Raw genomic sequence first — 14,115 nt, 5'->3', positions numbered from 1 at the left:
TGGCAAAGGCGTGCTTGGTAAATTGAGGCCTTCAAAGCAAAATTTTGAAAGTACAAAGCGGGTATGTGCTTCTCAGAATAAAAGGTAAGGATAGAAACTGTATGGAACCTTGGTTTTCAAGAGATATCGAGACCCTGGTGAAGCACAAAATGGAGTTGCAGAACAGGGATAGGCAGGTAGGTTCTTGTGGAGTAGAAGAAATGCAAGAGAACACATAAGAAGTAAATCAGGATGGCTAAAAGAAGGCATGAGATTGCCCTCACAGAAAAGATGAAAGATAATCCTCAGGGATTCTGGAGATAGATTAAAAGCAAAAGGATTGCAAGGCACTAAGTTGGTCCTCTGGAAGACCGGAATGGCAATCCATGTCTGGAACCAAAGCAGATGGTGGAGATCTTAAATATTCTTTTCATCCCTATTTACTCAGATGGAGACAGTGTCAATGAGAGTGTGGAAAAGCGGCATTAAAATCATGGACCCTGCACAGATTAAAGAAGAGGGTGGATAAATCTCCAGGGCATGACAAGGTGCTCCCTCGGACCCCATGGGAGGCAAGTGCAGAAATCGTTGGGCCCCAGCAGAGATAATTAAATCATCCTTAGTGAAGGGAGAGTTATCAGAGGATTGTAGGATAGGCAAAGTTATTTCGCCGTTCAACATAGAACATGGAAATCTACAGCATATTCCAGGCCATTCAGCCCACAGTGTTGTGCCAACCATGAAATTTACTCTAGAAACTGCCTAGAATTTCCCTAGCACATAGACCTCTATGTTTCTAAGCTCCATGTACCTATCTAAGAGGCTGTTAACAGACCCTATTGTATCTGCCTCGACCACCACTGCTGGCAGTGCATTCCACACACCCACCACTCTCTGTGTAAAAAAACTTACCCCTGACATCCCCTCGGTATCTATTTCCAAGCAGCTTAAAACTATGCCCCTCACGTTAGCCATTTCAGCCCTGGGAAAAGCCTCTGGCTATCCACACGATCAATACCCCTCATCATCTTATCCACCTAAAAAAGGCTTTGTTGGAAGTAGGCAAAATTATGAGGGTATCGATGGGGTAAATGCAAGCAGCTTTTACCACTGATGTTGGGTGGGATGACAACCAGAGGTCATGGGTAAGTGACTTCCCCATTTATACAGCACAATACAGGCCCTTCGGCCCACAATGCTGTGCTGAACATTACTTACTTTAGAAATTCCCTAGAGTTCCCCATAGCCCTGTATTTTTCTACATGCCATGTACCTATCAAGGAGCCTCTTAAAAGACCGTATTGTATCCAGCTTAATCACTGTGGCCGGCAGCCCATTCCACGCACTCACCACTCTGTGTAAAAAACTTACCCCTTGTGGTGATATCACGTGTCAGGACGTGACTGGACAGAGTTCCCAACATGAGCAGAAATGAAGAATGATCGAGAAGCATGACAGTGTAAAACATGGTTTTGCTGCTGTTAAATACAAGTTCAATTCTGCAGAATATGGTTTGTTATTAGTAACCCACGGTACGTATAAAGAACACAACACCCCGACATCTCCTTCGTACCTGCTTCCAAGCACCTTAAAACTGTGCCCTCTCTGAAGATTTTCTCTTGTTTGTGATTGGAGGCAGAACAAAGGTGATTTTCACAACAGCTGATGTAAAAGATTTTGTTCCCTTTCTCCGAGTTCCCGATCCTTGCATTTAGACAGCTGGAGCTCAGCTCTGTCTGAGAGACCCATCGGTTCCCATTCCCTCATCAGCCGGAAGCTCCCCGGGGCCCGTGTACGGATGGTGGGGCTGAGAGAGAGGGAAGAGAGCAGGACTATCCCGGGATTGCGGGTCATGGTGTCCGGAGTCACAGCAATTGTCCCTCCCCCTCCGCTCTCCCCTTTCCATGTCTCCCCCCGCACCCCAACCCTCACCTTTCCCCAGCACCCTGGAGACTCGTTCTTACCTGCTATCGGGCTGCTGAGGCCTTCCGTGTACTGCGCGCATGCGTGATATTCGGCAACGTCACAATACTGACGCCTGCGCATTTGATCTGTGCTTCGACGACGGCGAAGTTTTGGGCGCAGGGAGTTATGGGGAATTACGGCGCCATGAAAGCTTTCAGCAAGCATCAGTTCCATTTCCTTTCTTTCCTTTTCAATCTTTTTATTAGTTTCATAAAAATAAACATAACATAATAGTAGTACAAAGTTATTGGGAATATATTGTTGTAATTAGCATGTGATTATAAAGCCAGATAATACTTAAATAATAAAACTCCCAATCGTATAGGATATAAATGAATCATATAAAACAAAGAAAAAATCTAAAAAAACATGAAAAAAGGAAAAAAAAACCCCAAAAAAACTAATCTAAACAGAATTAATCAACTAAACTAAAAAAAAAATGCACACACGAGGAAATCTGCAGATGCTGGAAATTCAAGCAACACACATCAAAGTTGCTGGTAAACGCAGCAGGCCAGGCAGAATCTCTAGGAAGAGGTACAGTCGACGTTTCGGGCCGAGACCCTTCGTCAGGACTAACTGAAGGAAGAGTGAGTAATGGATTTGAAAGTGAGAGGGGGAGGGGGAGATCCAAAATGATAGGAGAAGACAGCGGGGGGGGGGGGGGGAGGGATGGAGCCAAGAGCTGGATAGGTGATTGGCACAGGGGATATGAGAGGATCATGGGACAGGAGATCTGGGGAGAAAGACAAGCGTGGGGGGAAGGGATGGGCAAGGGGTATAGTCAGAGGGACAGAGGAAGAAAAAGGAGAGTGAGAGAAAGAATGTGTGTATAAAAATAAAAAAACGGATGGGGTACGAGGGGGAGGTGGGGCATTAGCGGAAGTTAGAGAAGTCGATGTTCATGCCCTCAGGTTGGAGGCTGCCCAGACGGAATATAAGGTGTTGTTCCTCCAACCTGAGTGTGGCTTCATCTTTACAGTAGAGGAGGCCATGGATGGACATGTCAGAATGGGAATGGGATGTGGAATTAAAATGGGTGGCCACTGAGAGATCCTGCTTTCGCTGGCGGACAGAGAGTAGGTGTTCAGCAAAGCGGTCTCCCAGTCTGCATCGGGTCTCGCCAATATATAAAAGGCCACACCGGGAGCACCGGACGCAGTATATCACCCCAGCCGACTCACAGGTGAAGTGTCGCCTCACCTGGAAGGACTGTCTGGTGCCCTGAATAGTGGTAAGGGAGGAAGTGTAAGGGCATATGTAGCACTTGTTCTGCTTACACAGATAAGTGCCAGGAGGGAGATCAGTGGGGATGGGGGGGGACGAATGGTCAAGGGAGTCGTGTAGGGAGCGATCCCTGTGGAAAGCAGAGAGAGGGGGGGGAGGGAAAGATGTGCTTAGTGGTGGGATCCCGTTGGAGGTGGCGGAAGTTACGGATTATAATATGCTGGACCCGGAGGCTGGTGGGGTGGTAGGTGAGGACCAGGGGAACCCTATTCCTAGTGGGGCAGTGGGAGGATGGAGTGAGAGGGGCTACCCTTCCGCCACTAGCAACTCTGCTCTCAAATGCATCTCCCCCATTTCAAGCACATCTGCTCTCACATGTCTTACGTCACCCAGGCGCTGGAAAGCTCGAGCTTTATCAGTTTAACGGCTGGGCTACTAATCACGTGACCAGACCCTACCCCACCGCTGTCAACAGAGGATTCAGGACCTGTGCTATTCCCATTGGTGGGTTTTTGTTCTACCATATATATGAGGAAATTTTTGAATGAATATTATCAAAGAAAGATTTTGGAATAAAAATTGGTACCAATTGAAATACATATAAAAATTTAGGCAAAATAATCATCTTGATAGCATTGATCCGACTGATCAGTTAGTAAACAAAAGTTTAATCTGATTAATTAAAGGTAAAAAAAAACTTTAAATAAATCTTCATGCCTTTTTGTGATTTTAACCCCTAAATATATAAAAGAGTCAATAACCAATTTAAATGGCAAACATCCATAAATAGGAACCTGCTTACTTAGGGGAAATAGTTCACTCTTATTAAGGTTCAATTTATAACCAGAAAAGTTACTAAATTGAGCCAACAAAGATAAAATAACAGGAATTGATTTCTCCGGATTAGAGATATATAATAACAACTCATCTGCATATAATGATAATTTATGTATTTCATTTTCGCGGGTAATACCAAAAATGTTGGGCGAGTCTCGGATACCAATTGCTAAAGGTTCAAGGGCAATATTAAATCATAATGGACTAGAGAGCATCCTTGCCTAGTACCCCGAGATAGACGATGAAAGGGAGATCTTTGATTATTAGTACAAATCGAAGCTACAGGGGTATAATATAACAATTTAATCAACGATATAAATATCGGATAAAAATTAAAATTAAAATTTCAAATAATAAAATTTAAATTTTCCACTATTCTCTCTCCTTGGTTGTCTAGAATATTCAAAGAATCAATCAGATTAGGTAAATTACCACAATCGTTTTATGAAGCTTCTATTTCTCTAATTCTTAAAAAGAATAAAGATCCTACTGACACTCACAACATGCTGGAGGAACTCAGCAGGTTGGGCAGCATCCGTTGAAACGATGAATTGACGTCTTGGGCCGGAACCCTTTATCAGGACTGACGAGGGACTGTCCCAGAGGCCCTATAAAGAAGATGGAGGAGGGTTGGTAGTAGAAGGCTGGTAGGTTCAGTTGAAAAACCAGGAATTTGAAAGACAAAGGGGTGGGGGAGGGGAAGCAGGGAGGTGATGGGCAGGAAAACAATGGGTAGTAGAAGGAGACGGAACCATGACGGAGGTGATAGGCAGCTGGGGGAGAGGCAGAGTTACATAGGGATAGAGGAAGGGAGGGGGAGGGAATTACCGGAAGTTGGAGAATTCTATGTTCAAACCAAGGGGCTGGAGACTACCTAGACGGTATATGAAGTGCTGCTCCTCCAACCTGAGTTTAGCCTCATTGTAGCAGTAGAGGAGGCCGTGTATGGACATATCTGAATGGGAATGGAAGCAGAGTTGAAGTGGGTGACTACCGGGAGATCCTGTCTGTTGTGGCGGATGGAGCGGAGGTACTCGATGAAGCGGTCCCCCAATCTGCGTCGGGTTTCATCGATGTAGAGGAGGCCTCACCGGGAGCACCGGATTCAATAGATGACCCCAACAGACTCAAAAGTGAAGTGTTGCCTCACCAGGAAGGACTGTTTGGGTCCCTGAAAGGTGGTCACAAGTGATGTGTTCCGTCCGCCGAAGGGCCTGTACTGTGCTGTACTATTCTATGTATATATAGGAAACAGGAAGTAAATAAGGTGCTTGTGGAGTATAAAAAGTGCAAGAAAATACTTAAAAAGGAAATCAACAGGGCTAAAAGAAGACATGAGGTTGCCTTGGCAATCAAAGTGAAGGATAATCCGAAGAGTTTTTACAGGTATATTCAGAGTAAAAGGATTGTAAGGGATAAAATTGGTCCTCTTGAATATCAGAGTGGTTGGCTATGTGCGGAACCAAAAGAAATGGGAGAGATCTTAAATGTATTTTTTTGCATCTGTATTTACTAAGGAAACTGGCATGAAGTCTATGGAATTCAGGGAAATCAGTAGTGAGATCATGGAAACTGTACAGATTGAAAAGGAGGAAGTGCTTGCTATCTTGAGGCAAATTAAAGTGGATAAATCCCCAGGACCTGACAGGGTGTTCCCTCAGACCTTGAAGGAGACTAGTGTTGAAATTGCAGGGGCCCTGGCAGATATATTTAAAATGTCGGTGTCTACGGGTGAGGTGCCAGAGGATTGGAGAATGGCTTATTTTGTTCCGTTGTTTAAAAAAAGATCAAAAAGTAATCTGGGAAATTATAGGCCGGTAAGTAGGTAAGTTATTGGAGGGAGTACTAAGAGACAGAATCGACAAGCATTTAGTTAAACAGGGACTTATTAGGTAGAGTCACCGTGGCTTTGAGTGTGGTAGGTCATGTTTGACCAATCTATTGGAGTTTTTCAAGGAGGCTACCAGGAAAGTGGATGAAGGGAAGGCAGTGGATGCTGTCCACAAGGACTTCAGTAAGGCCGTTGACAAGGTCCCACATGGGAGGTTAGTTAGGAAAATTCAGTCGCTCGGTATACATGGAGAGGTGGTAATTTGGATTAGACATTGGCTCAACGGAAGAAGCCAAAGAGTCGTAGTAGAGGATTGTTTCTCTGAGTGGAGGCCTGTGACTAGTGGTGTGCCACAGGGATCAGTGCTGGGTCCATTGTTATTTGTCATCTATATCAATGATCTGGATGATAATGTGGTAAATTGGATCAGCAAATTTGTTGATGATACAAGGATTGGAAGTGTAGTGGACAGTGAGGAAGGTTTTCAAAGCTTGCAGAGGGATTTGGACCAGCTGGAAAAATGGGCTGAAAAATGGCAGATGGAGTTTAATGCAGATAAGTGTGAGGTATTGCACTTTGGAAGGACTAACCAAGGTAGAACATGCAAGGTAAGTGGTAGGGCACTGAGGAGTGCAGTAGAACAGAAGGATCTGGGAATACAGATAGAAATTCCCTAAAAGTGGCGACACAGGCAGATAGGGTCGTAAAGAGAGTTTTTGCTACATTCGCCCTTGTATATCAAAGTATTGAGTTTAAGACTTGGAATGTTATGATGAGGTTGTATAAGGCATTGGTGAGGCCGAATTTGGAGTATTGTGTACAGTTTTGGTTACCAAATCACAGGAAGGATATTAATAAAGTTGAGAGAGTGCAGAGAAGGTTTACAAGCATGTTGCCTGGACTTGAGAAACTGAGTTACAGAGAAAGATTGAATAGGTGAGGACTTTATTCCCTGGAGCGTAGAAGAATGAGGGGAGATTTGATAGAGGTATATAAAATTATGGTGGGTATAGATAGAGTGAATTCAAGCAGGCTTTTTCCACTGAGGCTGGAGGAGGGAAAAAAAACCCAGAGAACATGGGTTAAGGGTGAAGGGGGAAAAGTTTAAAAAGTTTAAATGTGGTTCCATTGTTTAAAAAGGGTTACCATAGAAAACCATAGAACCATAGAAACTACAGTACAGAAACAGGCCATTTGGCCTTTCTTGGCTGTGCCGAACTATTTTCTGCCTAGTCCCACTGACCTGCACACGGACCATATCCCTCCATACACCTCCCATCCATGTATCTCTCCAATTTATTCTTAAATGTTAAAAAAAGAACCCGCATTTACCACCTCGTCTGGCAGCTCATTCCATACTCCCACCACTCTCTGTGTGAAGAAGCCCCCCCAATGTTCCCTTTAAACTTTTCCCCCCTCACCCTTAACCCATGTCCTCTGGTTGTTTTCTCCCCTTGCCTCGGTGGAAAAAGCCTGCTTGCATTCACTCTATCTATACCCATCATAATTTTATATACCTCTATCAAATCTCCCCTCATTCTTCTACGCTCCAGGGAATAAAGTCCTAACCTATTCAACCTTTCTCTGTAACTGAGTTTCTCAAGTTCTAAGAGTAAACCTGGCAATTATCGGCCTGTGAGTTTGACGTCAGTGGTGGGTAAATTGATGGAAAGTATTCTTAGAGATGGTATATATAATTATCTGGATAGACGGTCTGATTAGGAACAGTTAATATGGATTTGTGCGTGGAAGGTCATGTTTGACAAACCTTATTGAATTTTTTGATGAGGTTACTAAGAAAATTGACAAGGGTAAAATGGTGGATGTTGTCTATATGGACTTCAGTGAGGCCTTTGACAAAGTTCCACGTGGAAGGTTAGCTAGGAAGGTTCAATTGTTAGGCATTAATATGGAAGTAGTAAAATGGATTCAGCAGTGGCTGGATGGGAGACGCCAGAGAGTAGTGGTGGATAACTGTTTGTCAGGTTGGAGGCCCGTGACTGGTGGTGTGCCTCAGGGATCTGTACTGGGTCCAATGTTGTTTGTCATATATATTAATGATCTGGATGGTGGGGTGGTAAATTGGATTAGTAAGTATGCAGATGATACTAAGATAGGTGGAGTTGTGGATGATGAGGTATGTTTTCAATGCTTGCAGATAGATTTAGGACAGTTAGAAGAGTGGGCTGAAAGATGGCAGATGGAGTTTAATGCAGAAAAATGTGAGGTACTACATTTTGGTAGAACTAATCAAAACAGGACATACATGGTAAATGGTAGGGCATTGAAGAATGCTGTAGAACAGAGGAATCCAGGAATATTGGTGCGTAGTTCCCTGAAGATGGAATGTCATGTGGATAGGGTGGTGAAGAAAGCTTTTGGTTTGCTGGCCTTTATTAATCAGAGCATTGAGTATAGGAGTTGGGATGTGATGTTCAATTTGTATAAGGCATTGGTAAGGCTAAATCTGGAGTATTGTGTACAGTTCTGGTCACCGAATTATAGGAAAGATGTCAATAAAATTGAGAGAGTACAGAGGAGGTTTACTAAAATTTTGCCTGGTTTTCATGTCCTAAGTTACAGAGAAAGGTTGAACAAGTTGGGTCTTTATTCTTCGGAGCGTAGAAGGTTGAGGGGGTCTTGATAGAGGTGTTTAAAATTATGAGGGGGATTGATAGAGTTGACGTAGTTAGACTTTTTTCATTGAGAGTGGGGAAGATTCAAACAAGAGGACATGGGTTGAGAGCTAGAGGACAAAAGTTTAGGGGTAAGACGAGGGGGAACTTCTTTACTCAGAGAGTGGTGGCTGTGTGGAACGAGCTTCCAGCAGAAGAGGTCGAGGCAGGTTCGATGTTGTCGTTTAAAGTTAAATTGGATAGATATATGGACAGGAAAGGAATGGAGGGTTATAGGCTGAGTGCAGGTCGGTGGGACTAGGATAGGTTAAGAGTTTGGCACGGACTAGAAGGGCCGAGATAGCCTGTTTCCGTGCTGTAATAGTTATATGGTTATATATGGAACATTTTGTGGGGGGGGGGAGAGGCTTCTTCACACAGAGAGTGTTGGGAGTGTGGAATGAGCTGGCAGATGACGTGGTAAATGCGGGCTCACTTTTAACATTTAAGAAAAACTTGGACAGGTACATGGGTGGGAGGTGTACGGAGGGATATGGTCGGGGTGCAGGTCAGTGGGACTAGGCAGAAAAATGGTTCGGCGGAGCCGAGAAGGGCCAAATGGCCTGTTTCTGTGCTGTAGTTTTCTATGGTTCTACCGACCACGAGACCCCTCACCGCCGCTGCGCTATAGTCATTGGCCCAAGGCAATGTCAATCACTGTTTACGCCCAATAGTGGAGGCGGACCAGCCGAGGGGGCGTTACCCCGCCGACCTGACTCCTTGCCGAAGTGACCTCCCAGTAAAAGCGGAACAAATCCCAAAGTAAATGTCCGCTTTCTGATTCATTTCCTCTTTCCTCCGAGCGAAGGTGGGGGCGTTTGTGAAGCGTCTCCTGCGGCCGGAGTCTGATGTATCGCTGAGAGGTAGGAGGAGACCGCTCGGCCCGTCGGTTTGATGCCGGTTCCCCGGGGAGGGAGGGGGCGGGCTATTGAAAGGATGAAGATGGTGAGAGAGGGGGCGGACAGGATGTTTGTCCCGGTGGGGACAGGAGGGGCTCATCTGTGGAAATGTCTGAGCCCACGGTGGTGGCGAGCAGAGGGATTCACCACATTGGGGGGCAAACACCGGCAGACTGTTGCCCTGCAAGCGGGGCCGATGGTCCGGGCAAAGTGGGGAAGGGAGTGGTGTTTGGGGCCCTGATCTTATTGAATGACAGGACGTGCTAGAGTGGCCGAGTGAACTGATGCTGTTCCTGGTGTCTGTGTGTGTTAGATACAAGGAATAATCAGACTCTTCTTGGGCCTGCAGGATGTCCCAGTCGGTATTATAGGAACCAGTGCTCGGAGCCCCGTTGTTCCCAAACTGTGTCAACAATTTGGTTGAGGGACCAAATCAACATTCCGGAGTCTTTTATTGACAAAAAATGTATATTTATATCCTGAAAATGACACCAACTGTATATTAGAACCCGAGAGTTACGGGGGTTTGGAAAAATTAAATGAGAGTGGCTGTGCGTTTTTGTTTCCCGGGGTTTGTTTCCATATCGATGTGGTGAAGAGGGAGTTCAGAGCCGACACAGCGGGGTCCGATACACGTCAGACGGGGTAAGTTAGCGGCGACACTCCGCTCCGGGACAACCAGCACCGGAGCATTTAGAGTAACGTCGCAGTAATTCGGAGCTGGTCAGGGAGAATATTAAATAAAACCAACATGGGAACTTTCTGATCCGAACCCCTGACAGAGTGTGAAGGAACCGCGACGAAGAGTAGCTGCGGATTTTAAAATAAGCGAGCCGAGCCGAGCCGAGCCGAGCCGGGCCCGTGTGGGCGGAGGCCAATGAGGAGATCGATGCCTGCGAACGGGGGAAGTAAATCTGCAACGAGCTTTAGAAACTATCCATGGACAAAGTCGGAGACAGCGGGGCTGAGCGGCACCGGACATTGTGAACAGATGTGACGGGACCGCGGGAATCACTGTGGCTGAGAAAGTTGCCGAGGCTTTCTCGGCTTTGCACATCAGTCGGAAACCTGATGGACAGAGATTTACACTGATTTTCCAAAGCGTTCCCGGTCTCCTTCCCGAACCCTGCAGTGCAGTCAGCGCCCCGGACCGTAACGTTTCTCCCGGTATTGGCACCTTTGAGGCGCCGGCGATCGTGCCTTCCCCGTTTTAAACCTCCGGGAATGAGCTGCTCTCCGTTTCCAGCATCTCCCTGTCCCGAGACCCACGGAGTGGACAGACAGTAATTCACTCGCGCTCTCGGTTGTTTCCCAGTGAATTTAGTGGCGATGGTGATCCTGTCCCAGGGAAAGTGCGGCCTCTCCACCCGCACCACTCGCTACCTGATGGCCACGGCAGGGGCGGATCTACTGACCATCGTGTTTGCGGTGATATTGTGGCGGGTCTGTTATTATTACCTCCCCGTGACTTTCCTGGACATCACCCCCGTGTGCGGTGTGATCGCTGCCCTGGGAGAGGCAGCCACAGACTGTTCTGTCTGGTTCACCGTCAGCTTCACGTTTGACCTGTTTGTCGCCATTTGTTGCCAGAAGTGGAAAATAAAGTATTGCACCGGGAAAACTGCGGCTGTGGTTCTGACAACAACCGGCGTTCTGTTCTGTTTTAATAATGTGCCCTTCTTCTTTATATATCGTCCTGTGAAAGTAGTCGACATTATACCCCGGGACTGTACTGAAATACCGGGCTACTGTACGGATCCCGAGTGGGTGGGATATGACCGGCTTTCTACCGTCCTAACGCCGTTACTCCCATTCGTGTTAATACTCCTGTTTAACGCTCTGACAGTCAGACACATTTTAGTGACTAGTCGCGTCCGTAAGGGGCTGAGGGGTCAGAGCAAGGCGGAGAACCGCAGTGACCCGGAGATGGAGAGCAGGAGGAGGTCTGTGATCTTACTTCTCACCATCTCCGGCAGCTTCATCATCCTGTGGTCGGTGAGTGTTGCCGAATTCCTTTATTACACCATCGCCGGGTTGGATCGGAATGACTACAACGATTCTGAATACACTTTTCAACACTCCGGAGACATGCCGATGATGTTAAGCTGTTGTACAAACACATTTATTTGTGGGGTAACTCAGTCCAAGTTCAGAGAGCAGTCCATTAGCACAGCGAAATATCCGCTCACGTCAATTATTCAACAAATTAACAAACAACATATCTAATCTCTTCTCGGAGGGATTCGCAATGTTTCCGATCTTGACTCTGCAGAACCAATGATCATCGGAGAAGGTGGCAGCGGGGAGAGTAAATCTGGTTTCGAGCCCGAGAGAGAGACGCAGCACAGGAACAGACTCTCCGACACCCGCACCCCGCCACCTCCACTGCTACCAATTATTAAACTCATCCTACCTTTAATGTTTAGTTTTCCACCATATTTCCGCGCTCGCCACCGCCAGACCCTTTTCGGTCATGATAAAGCGAGACAGGCTCTGGGGACATTCAAGACCAAACAGGCAAAAATGCAACTCATTAGTCACTTCGGTCTCTTGCATAAGAATGAAATGGAAAAAAAAGTCAACAGACTGCACGAACTTACAGTAAAGCTCGCACTTGTCCGTCGCATTAGACAAAGATGTTGCGGGGGTATGTTTAACACCACAGAACTCATGCATAATTGCCAAAATTTTCACGGAAACCTCCGATGCCTAGTCTGCTTCAAAGAAAATGATGTCATCTCACTTCCTGATTTTTAATAAATTTCCATCCGATCAAATTGCGTGTTGACTCTCCTCTGCATTCACTCAGGTAGAATCGCATATTTATTATTATTTTTATTTTCTATCTCAGCTCAATCTGATAAAAATTGCGGTATGGACATGTACACGGAGAAGCCCACTGATTTCTCAATCGCTTGGAACTTTCGGCCGATTCTGATGGTGCTGCGTATTGTGGCTGTCTGGAGATTTACATAGATATTGTCGTGCGGGTCGCATTGTTTAATGCTGTTGTGTGGTGACTTTAGAATGATGCCAGTCGTGTATATCACAAATGGGACAATGTTCATATACCACTGCCTTTCATTTTCCTCTTTCAAGTCAGCATACTTCTGGTGTTTCTTACTTACTGATTTTCATGCGGTGTGTGTGTTCGGAATGACCATCCCTATTACCCTGTAATATTAGATCCGACGGGTACCAGGTATTGCCCCATCTCTAGTAATAGATTGGTCATAAGAGACTCCAAAACTCGATTAGGGTTGTATTTACTGTATAATATTGTATAGAATGTTTTGCATGTTAAAGCAAGATTTTGGTGAAAGATGTTTGCCTGTACTTGTGTAAGGTTGAATTAATCTGTTGCAAGGTACTGCAGGATATTTTCTGGTTTCACATGGCATATTCGACTTTTATCATCTTGAATTTGTTAGTTTTTTTTATTGTGCATTTTTGATGTCTTTGTCTTAAGCACCTAGTCCTGTATTGCTACAAGGAAACATTCTGTTTCTGGGAAGACGTCTACAAATTTGAGCCAGTCTTTGAACGCTTTCTCGTTGACACCTAGTCTGCTCAGATCGCAGAGATTTCATCCATGGACAGTTATGCTTATCCGTTGGCTAACTCTTTCTTCTATAGCAGTGTTTGCCAACCTTTTTAGCCCAACGCCCTCATGAAGCACCTTCATACTTACCAACGCCCTCCTAAAGCACCTTCTTACTTTCCAACGTCCTACTTAAGCACAATATACTTTCCATCGCCCCCATAGTGTAAAAACATGGCTACCATATGCTAACATGAGAAAGATATTCTGCTTTAACTTCATATTTATCATTAAACGTAGATTTTACGGCACCTGCCCGCTGCCCAGTAGCTGCGGGATGGTAACGATGAATGACACAATAGACTTGCAATTTCATTTTCATAAATTCCACGAAACCAGCATGGCAACCTGTTATATATGGTGCTCCATCCGGTGCACAAGAAATCATGTTCCTAATCAGAATCATTTTGTTATCAATTTCACTTTGAGTTCGTCGTGGACTGATTCTCCATTGATATCTATTTTCAACTTTATACAATCGAGAATCTCTCGATCGATTTTTCCATTTTTGATGAACGGTGCATGTGCCATTATCAATGCCTCGTCGCACAGTTGGCTCCCAAATTCTGTTTTCCTTTAGCTCTGTGCATAGTGATACTCAATGTCCTCACTCGTTTCATCAATATGAGGTGCTGCAGAATTAATACTCAGAGGAGTCAATTTTAAAATACAGGTATCTGTTTTGAGAACAGTGGTGAGTACCTGATACGGCAGGCCTTATTAATCTTTCACTAATTGTATGAGATCTTGCAGACTTCTGCTATTATTTTGGAAATGTTATGAGAAGCAATGAGACAACGATCAAAGTCATTTGTTGCTTTCTTTCCAAATGACTCGAGTGTGCAACGCTTTTCAAATGCTTCTTTCATCTTCCAGAACTGAGTAAAACCATAAGTAGCTTTTTAAGTGTGTCACTTATGGAAGTATTGCTGCAATCTTGATGGTTTCGTTGTTTACAAGTAAGACACATGGGGCATATCTGATCTGACACAAAGAGAATAAAACAATATTCCAGGTTTGTTACGTTCTAAAGACGCACTTTTTGTAGTGTCTAATTCTTAGCAGGATTAGAATTCAAGGCTTCACCGCCTTCAAACCATA

The sequence above is a fragment of the Mobula birostris genome, chromosome 13 (genome assembly GCF_030028105.1).
Source record: "Mobula birostris isolate sMobBir1 chromosome 13, sMobBir1.hap1, whole genome shotgun sequence".
Taxonomy (NCBI): domain Eukaryota; kingdom Metazoa; phylum Chordata; class Chondrichthyes; order Myliobatiformes; family Myliobatidae; genus Mobula; species Mobula birostris.
Note: the sequence above shows the minus strand (reverse complement) of the source record.